The sequence below is a fragment of the Amblyomma maculatum genome, chromosome 1 (genome assembly GCF_055883805.1).
Source record: "Amblyomma maculatum isolate TAMU_Amacu chromosome 1, ASM5588380v1, whole genome shotgun sequence".
Lineage (NCBI taxonomy): Eukaryota > Metazoa > Arthropoda > Arachnida > Ixodida > Ixodidae > Amblyomma > Amblyomma maculatum.
The window spans coordinates 442323729-442333953 of NC_139344.1; the positions used below are offsets into that span (position 1 = coordinate 442323729).

Below are 10225 nucleotides of genomic sequence, written 5' to 3' on the forward strand. Positions count from 1 at the left end.
CCATCAGTGCAGTGATGTGTTCGATTGGATGCCGATTACTGAGGGGCGTGCCCTGGAACTGGTTGGTCAGCATCTTCAGAGAGGGGCTGGACATAGGGGTTTTAAGGACGTTGCAGAGCACGAAATGAGGCTCTGAGCCCTGGGTAAAGGGCTCATCCAGACGCTTCTCGCTATGAACTCTTAACGCTTGCCAATTTGCTGATATACCCTTCTTTTTCATGTAAATATGTTTTCTCAAAGTGCCATTAAACCTGCTTGTATATATTTTACCAACTTCGAAGATTCAATCCGTCATCAACCCCGAGTCTCTGCACGCTACCAAGTGAAGGCCGGGTCGACTTAGCCCCAGCGTCACGACACTCTCTACCATCAAGAGAAGCCTCAGTATACTGACGTCCCTGGGTTACAATCCCCGAGCTCCCAGTCGGCAATCGTGAGAGATCAGCGATGAGGCGTGGGCCCACATCCACTTGGACCCCATCCCATTTTACCATTTTATTTGACCTCTCGAATTGAAAAAAAGAACAAAAAAAAGGGAGAGTGAGCCCGGGCCAGCAAAAGCTTTGCCAGGCTTAAAACCAATTAAAAATAAGTAAAAGGGAGCAGAAGCTCGAGATAAAAAAAAATTAAGTGAAAAAGGTATTAAAAAAAACGAGGTCCTTGTTGCAAGGTGGTCCACGCTGGCTGAAGAAGAATAAAAATAAAAACCAGAAGGTAGCATCCAAACCTGCAAGTAAAACAAAAACAGGAACCAGAAAAGAAGGGAACAACAGCAAAACAACAGTCATACAAAATGACAAGTAACGTACGGAGTCCCTGGCTGACATACAAAACCCAAAACATAAGAAAAAGTGAAACTGAGGAAGAATAGTAAACAGGACCGTCCCCAAGCATGAAATAAAAATCGGGTGAACAATAGAGAATTGCAGTCTTCTACAGCATTTTAATCGTGGGTCTACAAATTCTCAAAGACCCCATCCCGAAGAACGTGCACCCCGAGTACAACCAAGAACGGCGGCAGGCGCGGGCCAAATTCCTCGTCGAGCAACACGCCCAGGAGCAGCACGCCCGGTACGTGGACGCAGCGAAATACAAGCTAGACGGATTCGTGGTAGTGGCCGTTGCGGCGGCTACCGGCATCACGACAACGCAGCGAGCGTACGGTGCACAGACGCCACAGACGCCGATGATGTTGCCATCGCTCTGGCGATCTCGGAGGCCGAGTATTGCACCGTGCTCAGCGACTCGAGGAACGCTGTGCGCAACTTTGCCAAGGGGCGAATGTCGCGCCGGCGGCCGTCATCATCAGTAAGCTCCAGCTCCAAGACCGCGGCAACACTATCCGCATCAAGTGGTTCCCGGCGCACGCGGGAGATTGTGTATCCTCACCGAATCACAACTAGACGGCCCATTCAGAGGCGCGAGCGCTTACCTTCCGCGCCCCCGAGAGGGACCGTTACGAGTGGTGGTTCGAAACAAAAGACCAGGTACGAGGAAATGACTGAGTGTTACTGCCTAGCTCGACGAACAATGCCACCGCCTCACCCGGCACTTAGTCGGGAAGAGGCGGTCATCCTAGGCTAATGCAAACTGGGTCACTCCTCGCCCCGGCAGTGCTATACGTCCTCCACCCAGACATCTACAGGAGTGATATGTGCAGTGTATGTCAAGTGGGTCCGGCGGAACAATGGTATATCATGTGGTGGTACTGTGCCACCTTCCCGACCGAAGCTGCATCCAAGACATACCTGGCGGAACTTCAAGGTGCTTTGCAAAGTACAGACAAGGACATTCAACTATGGGCCGTCCAGCAGGCCCGGGGTGCGCTCGAAAAGCACAAGCCTCCCAGCCCACCACAAACGGGCCAAATGAGGTAGTACAGGTTAGTGCAAAACCCCGGGTCAATGCTTGGCCAGCGTTACGACGCTTTAAGCCTGTCTTTTGCCGGCTCAATAACAACGTTAAACATATATTCAAATCACCCTTGCTGATGAGAAACCTGTGGACGTCTTCCACTATTCCCTTGAGGAGGTGGCCCACTTTGTCTTCCTCAGTCGTCCGAGCATTAACTATTTTCACACATTGAGAACTCCTATACAAGTTGCGTATATCTCGCCCCTTACTAGCGCTCGCTGAGCCAGATCACTTTAGGCGCTCTTTTTTCGAGCATCGGCATCGCCAAATCCCCCTCTCATTTCTTCCATGAAGCGATCCCAGGTGGTAAGGGATGCTTCATAATTGTCAAGCTATGTTAGCGGCGCTTCTTCAATAAAGAATACCATATTTTCCTACTTGGTCTTCCCATCCCAGTGGTTGTATTTGCTCATTCGATTGTAGGTGGTCAGCTAGTCATGAACGTCTTATCTAGGCTTGCTAAAAAAATGCCGAGGCTGCCGATAAGAATGTGTGGCGGTTGGTTGTGCTGCTGGCATTGGATGCGCTGGAACATCTGCTTGCGCAATCTCCGTCTGTAGAGAAGGTAGCCCAGCTATTGTTCTGCTTTGGCGTGTTAGGAGAAGTTCAGTGGTGATCTACCCCGCAAGCTCCACCGGAGTTGTTACGAGCATTATTTGCTGGTTGGATGTTAGGATGCGATGAAGGCACATCTAAAGCAGACAGACTCAGCTTCGTGATCCTCTTCTGCCTCTCCCGCCACAGCTTAACTTCCTCCAATACAAGACCGCAAAAAGTGCATGACATTATGTTTTACAGCCTCTACACAAATAACTTCGTGAAAAGCGATAAACGGGCATTATAAGATTCGATATGAATATGCATATGCGCATATGCATATGTATATGCGCTTCGGTACAAGTCCAAAAATATTTACTCATACGAGTCCCGATAAAATCGCGTATATATCATTAAATTCCTGTGCTATGCGCATGGAGAATTGTGATTTATTCACTAAGTCGCGTATCTCACGGCTATCATGTCCGCGGTTATTTTGCTCTCAATGCCTATGAAAAAAACTGAAAAAAAAAGACCACAAAAACATGCATCACTGCTCTAAACAAGACAACTACAACAGAATAAAACAGTAACTAACACTTACCTTGCATGCAGCTAAAACGCGAATTGCAGCGAACGTCATAAATTATACGATTACGCGGTGAGATTGCTTCAAATATTTTGCTAGCAAAATATAATACCGGAATAAATAGCGACTTGTTAACGCAAAATGAGCTGGAAGAGTGCGCTCTCGGTCATGTTGGTTACGAGATGGGACGAGTAAATAAAACAACTACTCGTTTTTTGTTTTGTTTTGCGTTGAAACATTTTACCACAAAAAAAAACTATTTCTGGAACTGCCTGCAGTTTGTGTCACAGTGCATTAGCAGCAGTTGCTGTTTGTGCGATACAAACGCCCGGGAAAATAAACTCATGCCGCGACGACTGCATAGCAGCACACGGCTATCAGACGACGCAGCCGGCTCCAGTCCCATATGTATTTAACAACTCAGCCAGCCGCACGCCGCGGATAGAGTCCAAGAAGTTGTAAGCAACAGGAAATGCGACGTTTGGGTGTTTCCTTCATCCCTGACGTATGCAGATCAGCGCACGAACGCAAATTCCCCCGCAAGCAGTTTTCCTCATGTATGGAGCTCCGTTTGCAGCACACCATTCGTTGTGCTAATGAACATTCATGTCAGATCCCTCTCTTTATATAACATTTCGGAAATTATTGGTGATATATTTATATGTGGTTTCTAAAGCTTTCAAAATTTTCCTTGAGGTTCGCGTCAACGCGAAAGAAATCTTCAGTTACTGACAGCGAGTCCTAGAAGTGCGCCGGACGACATATCTTCATGTGAATTGAGTGAATAGGCAGATAGTATTTTATTATTAGACCGAACACGTTAAAACCTTGCGTGCTCTACTGGATACGCCTACATATCACTGCGGCTGTGTTCTTGCTTCTTCGGAAAGACCTCGAGACTCGACGCTACTTATTATCAAAGACTTCAAATTTTAACACAGGATCCTGTCGCCCCGCTTAGCGCTTATTTTGTACCAGGTCGCTTTCTTGAATCCTTAATTTACAAATAACAATCACTGTCCTAGCTAAAATCCACGGAAAGGCTTTTTCTTCCGGAGCTTTCTGAGGCCCTGCAAAGGCTTCCTTTCTTTCTTGACATTTTTCAGTCAGAGCTAATTACGAAGCGCAATTAAGTCCGGCGCACAACTTGACACAAATAATCATATGTAAATATCACGATATTGCGAAGTTGATGCTTTCTGTTGCAGTATACAACAACGTGGCTTACCACGGTTACTTGGAACAAATAAATTTTCACTCTTGCGCCTAGGCGGCTAACCTTTGCTTCCTGATAATGCATTCCCATAGTTTTCAAATTCGTCTGAAGTCTTTTCCCATGAGACTCAGTAACCAAAACCGAAGCACATTATTCAGTTTTCTTACGAAATGGAAACTAGGGTTGTTCCTTATTATTGTCTTTTTCCGCTATTGCATATCAAAGATAACAAAAAATGTTCCTTGCAGATGTTCCATGCTTCGAAAAAAAGATTGAGAAATAAAAGACCGCAAAAATATGCAGCACTGCTCTAAACAAGGGAACTGCTACAGAATAAAAAAAATAACTTACACTTATTTTGCGTACAGCTAAACGCGAATTGCAGCGAACGTCGTGAATTATGCGATTACGCGGTGAGATTGCTTCAAATATTTTACTAGCAAAATGTAATACCAGAATAAACATAAACTTGTTAACGGAAAATGGGCTGGAAGAGTGCGCTCTCGGTCATGTTTTTTACGAGATGGGACCTGTAAATAAAACATCTAGCTCGTTTTTTGTTTCGTTTTGCGTTGAAACATTTTACCAGAGAAAACGTATTTCTGGAAGTGCCCGCAGTTTGTGTCACAGTGCATTGACAGCGGTTGCTGTTTATGCGACGATACAAAAGCCTGGGAAAATAAACCCATGCCACGACTGCTTAGGAACACACGGCTACACTCAATCTGGTTCCACATAAAGTTCCAGTTAGCAAGCGCACTTTCATTAAAAAAAAGATCCGCTTATATATGTGGTGCAGCGTTCCAGATAAAGCTAGACTTTATATGCGGAACAACGTTCCCGTTAAATTTTAAGGGTTTTATGTGGAACACGCATGTAACTGGAACGCCGTTCCACGTATTCTGGACGTTGTTTCAACCTATCTGCTGCCTTCTCTCCTCGACATCGATGCCCGACAGGGGTGCTCAACTTGCTTGGTGGTTGAGCTATTCGATGGCTTCACTTTTTGAAGTCGCTTCCCGGCAGGAGTGTCATTGGTTTACTTTCTCGATTGCTGCTCGTCATCACTGCTGCCTAACAGGGGAGCCAAACGTGCTTGGCTGTTGAGTGCAATTACACTGCAGGTTTTGGTGTGCTGGGGACAATGATACTGATGCAGTATCAGGCTGAAATTAACTGCATTACAAGAGCTCTTGTACATGTGAGACAAACGTTTCTACCGTCGACCTTACTTTTAAACTGAGAGGTACACAGTGTTTAGTGAGTACATGACCTCACATCTGCTCAGAATTGTCTTATGTTAGCTGCTGCTGGAGTACTTGCAATCACTGGAAACTAACTTGCAATTAGAATTATGCTGATTAGGCAGAACGATCAGCAGAAGACAGTACACGGTATGAAAAAGTGAATAATGGTTCAAATTGAGCCTCAGTTTACGAGCCAAAGTTTAGACATGACTTCTCTTCAGCTGGGCATGACAAATATCACGGGCACAGTTCATGTACGTTTTGCCTCAATAAGAAGAAATGTGGTCAAGAGCAGACGAGCAGAGCAAAGAATGAAAGAATGCTTTCTTAAGGATGGTTTTTCAGTGCTGAGAACCCATGGTACAATAACTTGCAAAATAAATTAAGGAGGCAACAGCAGGAGACAAAAGTGCAAGGCTAAGCTGCACTGCTGATGTACAAGCGCCCATAAAAACCTACAGAACAGCAAAATTAAAATAAAAATTAAACTATCGCAAATCTACGCATAGAGCAAGGAAAGGAATGGTATTTTGATCGCTTCCTTGTTTGACCTATACAATCCACCCCTCAACGCTGGGCAGAGCTTTTAAATAGAAGAAATAAATTTGGCTTTCCATTGTTTTAGACATTCAGAAAACATTTGACATTTCCCTGCTGCTGTTGCCTTTTTATTTTCCTTTTCAAGTGATCAGATTTCTCATCCCGCGTAAGGTAAATTATAGTTTTTGGAAATACGTTTTTGAGAACGTCTGAGACCAAAGTATACAAATATTACGAACCAGAACTTGTATGTGTAGTGAGACACGCGATTTCGACATAATGAAAGCTGTACAAATGATGCCCTTTATTAAAAGATATGCGGACACAAATATTATGTCCTATCACTACTAATGCTCGTATGCGATTAATACAAATATCAGTAAACAGTTGATTGAATGCAATCATAAATATTCGTGATCTCCGCGATTTGCAAAGATAAAGAGGTTACATCAGGAATAAGCCTTGAAATGGGGTTCGCACAGTAATGTGTGCATATTTTTATTCCCTAATATTTATTTTATCATTTAATTACATTATGTTTTCTAAGCGATAAGCGATATTTACGATATGTTTCGTGATTTTAAGAAATGAGATGCAATATCATTGAAAATGCACAAGCAAGATGGGATAGTTGCTTAACAATGAGCGGAAGAAATAACATGGAAGTAATAAGTGAAATAATAACATGAGGAAATATAAAAATTAAGCAAACAATGGTGATAATTTGTAGTGGATAGCTTGCTGGTTCATGATATACAGTGCAATAGTGGCAGGGACAAAAAAGTGGATGCAAACACAGTGCCTGTGTATGCGTCCCCATTTATTGTTCCTGTCGCTAATGCGCTGTATATTTCTGGACCAGTAGGTGACAAGAATTTTTAAAGTACCTATTCTTGAAGCAATTTGAGTAAGAATACAAAAATGTGTGTGTCACAGAATTTGGCCACAAGGTATGTCACAAGTATCAGTTGATTTCTTGAGCATTTTCAAAAATTTCTCTTCACATGCGATTATGGTCATTAGAGGTTGCCATATTGCAGAGCAAAAACTGCTTTTGCACAATAATCATTAAACCAAGTTGTTTATGTTAACAGACAAAGCAGAGTCCAGGAACTGCTCACATAGGTTTGCAGTTCGTGCCCTTTTTGTGGCTCATAAAGCAATCAGTACTTTAGCCACAGCATATCAGTTTGTAGACCTTTAATAAATAAAACATTTAACATAGCAAAAAAACTGTGTGACTAGCTTTCATGATAATACTTCAGTGGCACTTGAACGTTTCGTAACAGGCTCTCACCTTGCACCTAAAGTAGTTCTAGCTTCTCCAAAACAGATTTCAGCTTTAAAGTCATGAAATTCATTCACAGAGTACGGTTTCAAGTAAGCCCAAAGGCTGGCCAGAAGAATTGTGGTATGTCAAGCCGAGGATGTAGTGCGTCGTCAAACACAAGAACAAAGCTTGTTCCATGCTAGTTCCTTCTGTTAAGCGAACAACATGTTTCGCACATATGACTTAGTTCTTCCTCTGTCACAGATATACACGATCCAGGTGAAGCTCCATCCGAGCTTGGTCCCTTCAATGAAAAAAATAGAAATGTTTTTTTATTGCTGCTATATTAATGGAAATACGATCATCAATTACAAGCATTATTTTCGACAACAAAGTGCTTGTTTATATATTATACAAGTCAGTATATTTGTATATGCTGTCTCTCGTACATGAAACAGATATTGAGTTCATATTTATTCATTGCACTTCTACAGAAACGTTCTTGCTACTACTAAATTTAAGCAAGAAGAATCAAATATTAGCGTCAGAGGATTAGTATTTATGCATTGCATTTTCTATAGCAAGGCTCGGTGCCAGCCACTTGGAAGGGAGCACATTGCAAAGTAATATTCGTGACATTTTCCTTTGCATGCAATGATTTGTGTGTATTGCATTTCAAACCTTCAATAGCCTTATTGAATTTAATACATTTGTGATGAGATGGAACGCACTACTTCCGAGGCAAAGGTAGCTGCCAGAAAGAAGTCTTCAAGCTGTAGCTTTTGCTTCCCTTCGATGAGATTGGTTTCCAATACGCCAACCGTAGTCTCAAAACGAAGTTCTCGCTCAAAAGTAAGCTGAAATCGAACAATAATCATGGACAGCAGTTTACCAGCTTTTGAATAATTGTTTCTGTACTAGAAATATGTATTCCTTGCTCTCAGCAGAACATACACCTCCCTGCTATCACCTATTGGCCATGTTTAGAATGTCTCCATTTAGCAAACAAAATTTGATAATTTTGTACCTTTCTTTTTGTATTTCATAAATTTTGTTCTTGTTGTTTATTATTAAATACTGTACATCGATACTTAGCATCAGGAACCATTAGCTTTTCATTCTGTGCAATGTGACATTATGAGTAATATTTCTACTTTGAATAATCAAAATAATTATTTCATCGATTACACACTATTTTCTTCATTAGCATAATGAAGCATTGCCTTTTCATTGTGAGCATATTGAACAACTTTGATCTCCCTTTTTGAAAGTTTTCATTTCATCAGCTATAAGAATTATTGATCCATTACACATTCTAAATTTTTTGTTTAGCATCATTAAGTATCGGCTCGACAACTTGACAGCTTCGAATAACTCTTTTTCAGTTATTTTATTAATCAATTAGACAGTACAAATATTCATGATTACCATCATAATAATCATTGGCTTTTAATTTTGGGTATTTTGACACAGTTGAAGAACCCCTTTCAATTTCTTACCTTAATTTCCTTAATTATTCCATATAATGATTTCATTAAATCTTTATTGCATATCACACAACAATAAACTAACAATAAATTACTACGATAAATGTTTTTTTTTTCAACGCAGCCCCTGGTTATTTCCGACAAGCGTTGCCGAAAACTACTACGCCGACGGCTTTTCGGCCGAACAAGTTGTACAAGCTGTCGCTTAAAAATTACTTACCTCGCCTGGTAAAGTTCCATGCGCCACAGTCGATTGTCCTCATGAAATACACCATTCCGAGGGCAATGTTGCATTGGTCAACAGTTCCATGGTGCTTTTGAAGCCACATGCATGTGTGTCATTCAGTACAGCGACCTCTTCGTTGCCCACCTATATCTCTTGCCAAACTTGGCCAACACATTCTTTGAAGAATGATGTTAGAATGACGGACTGTAACGAGATATAAAACACAGCTGTGACAATGTACATAACGACAACCACATGCACACAAATTATTATATATACATGATCAATTCAAAAATAGACTAAGATCTGAACGGGGTACATCTTTAATTTTATAGACCTAATAGTAAATTAATCATAGTAAAATCAGCCCGACAGCATAGGTAATATGTCTACACAATCTGGTGTTCTTTTTGTATTTTATGGACTAACACAGCAGTGCGACACAAGTTATGAGGGATGCCTTTGTGGGCATCTCAGTAAATTTGTACCATGAGGGGTTCTTTAACTGACTTCGCGCAGCGTATGGGAGACACGATTTTTACCTCCGTCGAAAATCGGCCGCCGCCTCCAGGATAGAAGCTGCGTACTTGCATCCGGCAGTTTAGTTCATTGCAAGCACAGACTTCGCTTGCTGTATTGCTGCTTTTGCGAAATGTTTGTAACAATGAACAAAAATTAAAGCAATAAGCAAAATCAAAGACTTGCATCCCACAGCATATCATGAATGTGGGCGACGAGTCTTGGCTTGCGCGAGTTAGGGCAACGATACTATCTGTTTGTGACGAGCCATCGCGATTTCAAGCAAAGCGCAACGTTTTCAAGCAGTCAGCAGCACTTACCTAGGCACTAGGCCTGCTGCAGGGTGTCGTGCAGGCACAAACCTTGCGTGCTCTTCATTCGCTTCTGACATCAATTATCTGCTGCCTTCTGGACCATAGGAACTAGGTGTCGAAGTCGCAATAGTACGTTTTAACGAAGCTTCGAAATCAGTGAGTTTTCGTCTGATTTAGGTGCAACAAGAAAGGAAGAGCACTGATGAGCACAACAAAACGAAGCAGCACGGTTGATAAGGCGCCCTATATCGTTGCATCGGGAACATGGCCATGACTTATCGTGATGATGCGCTTCGCGCCGCTTTCGTTATCACGCGCGGGTCGCCCTCCTGCTGATGCATATACTGCGTGTGAACTGTCGAGTTT

At 42.3% G+C, this 10225-nt stretch overlaps 1 long non-coding RNA gene across 1 annotated transcript; it reads right to left on the reverse strand.

The window, feature by feature from the left end:
• Positions 1-507: 507 nt before the first annotated feature.
• Positions 508-10018, reverse strand: LOC146209582 (uncharacterized). Its single transcript, XR_014703455.1, has 3 exons — positions 9866-10018; positions 9021-9230; positions 508-727 (listed from the first exon to the last, which is right to left on the reverse strand). It is a non-coding gene; the product is annotated as an uncharacterized LOC146209582 (long non-coding RNA).
• Between the last annotated feature and the right edge of the window lie 207 nt (positions 10019-10225).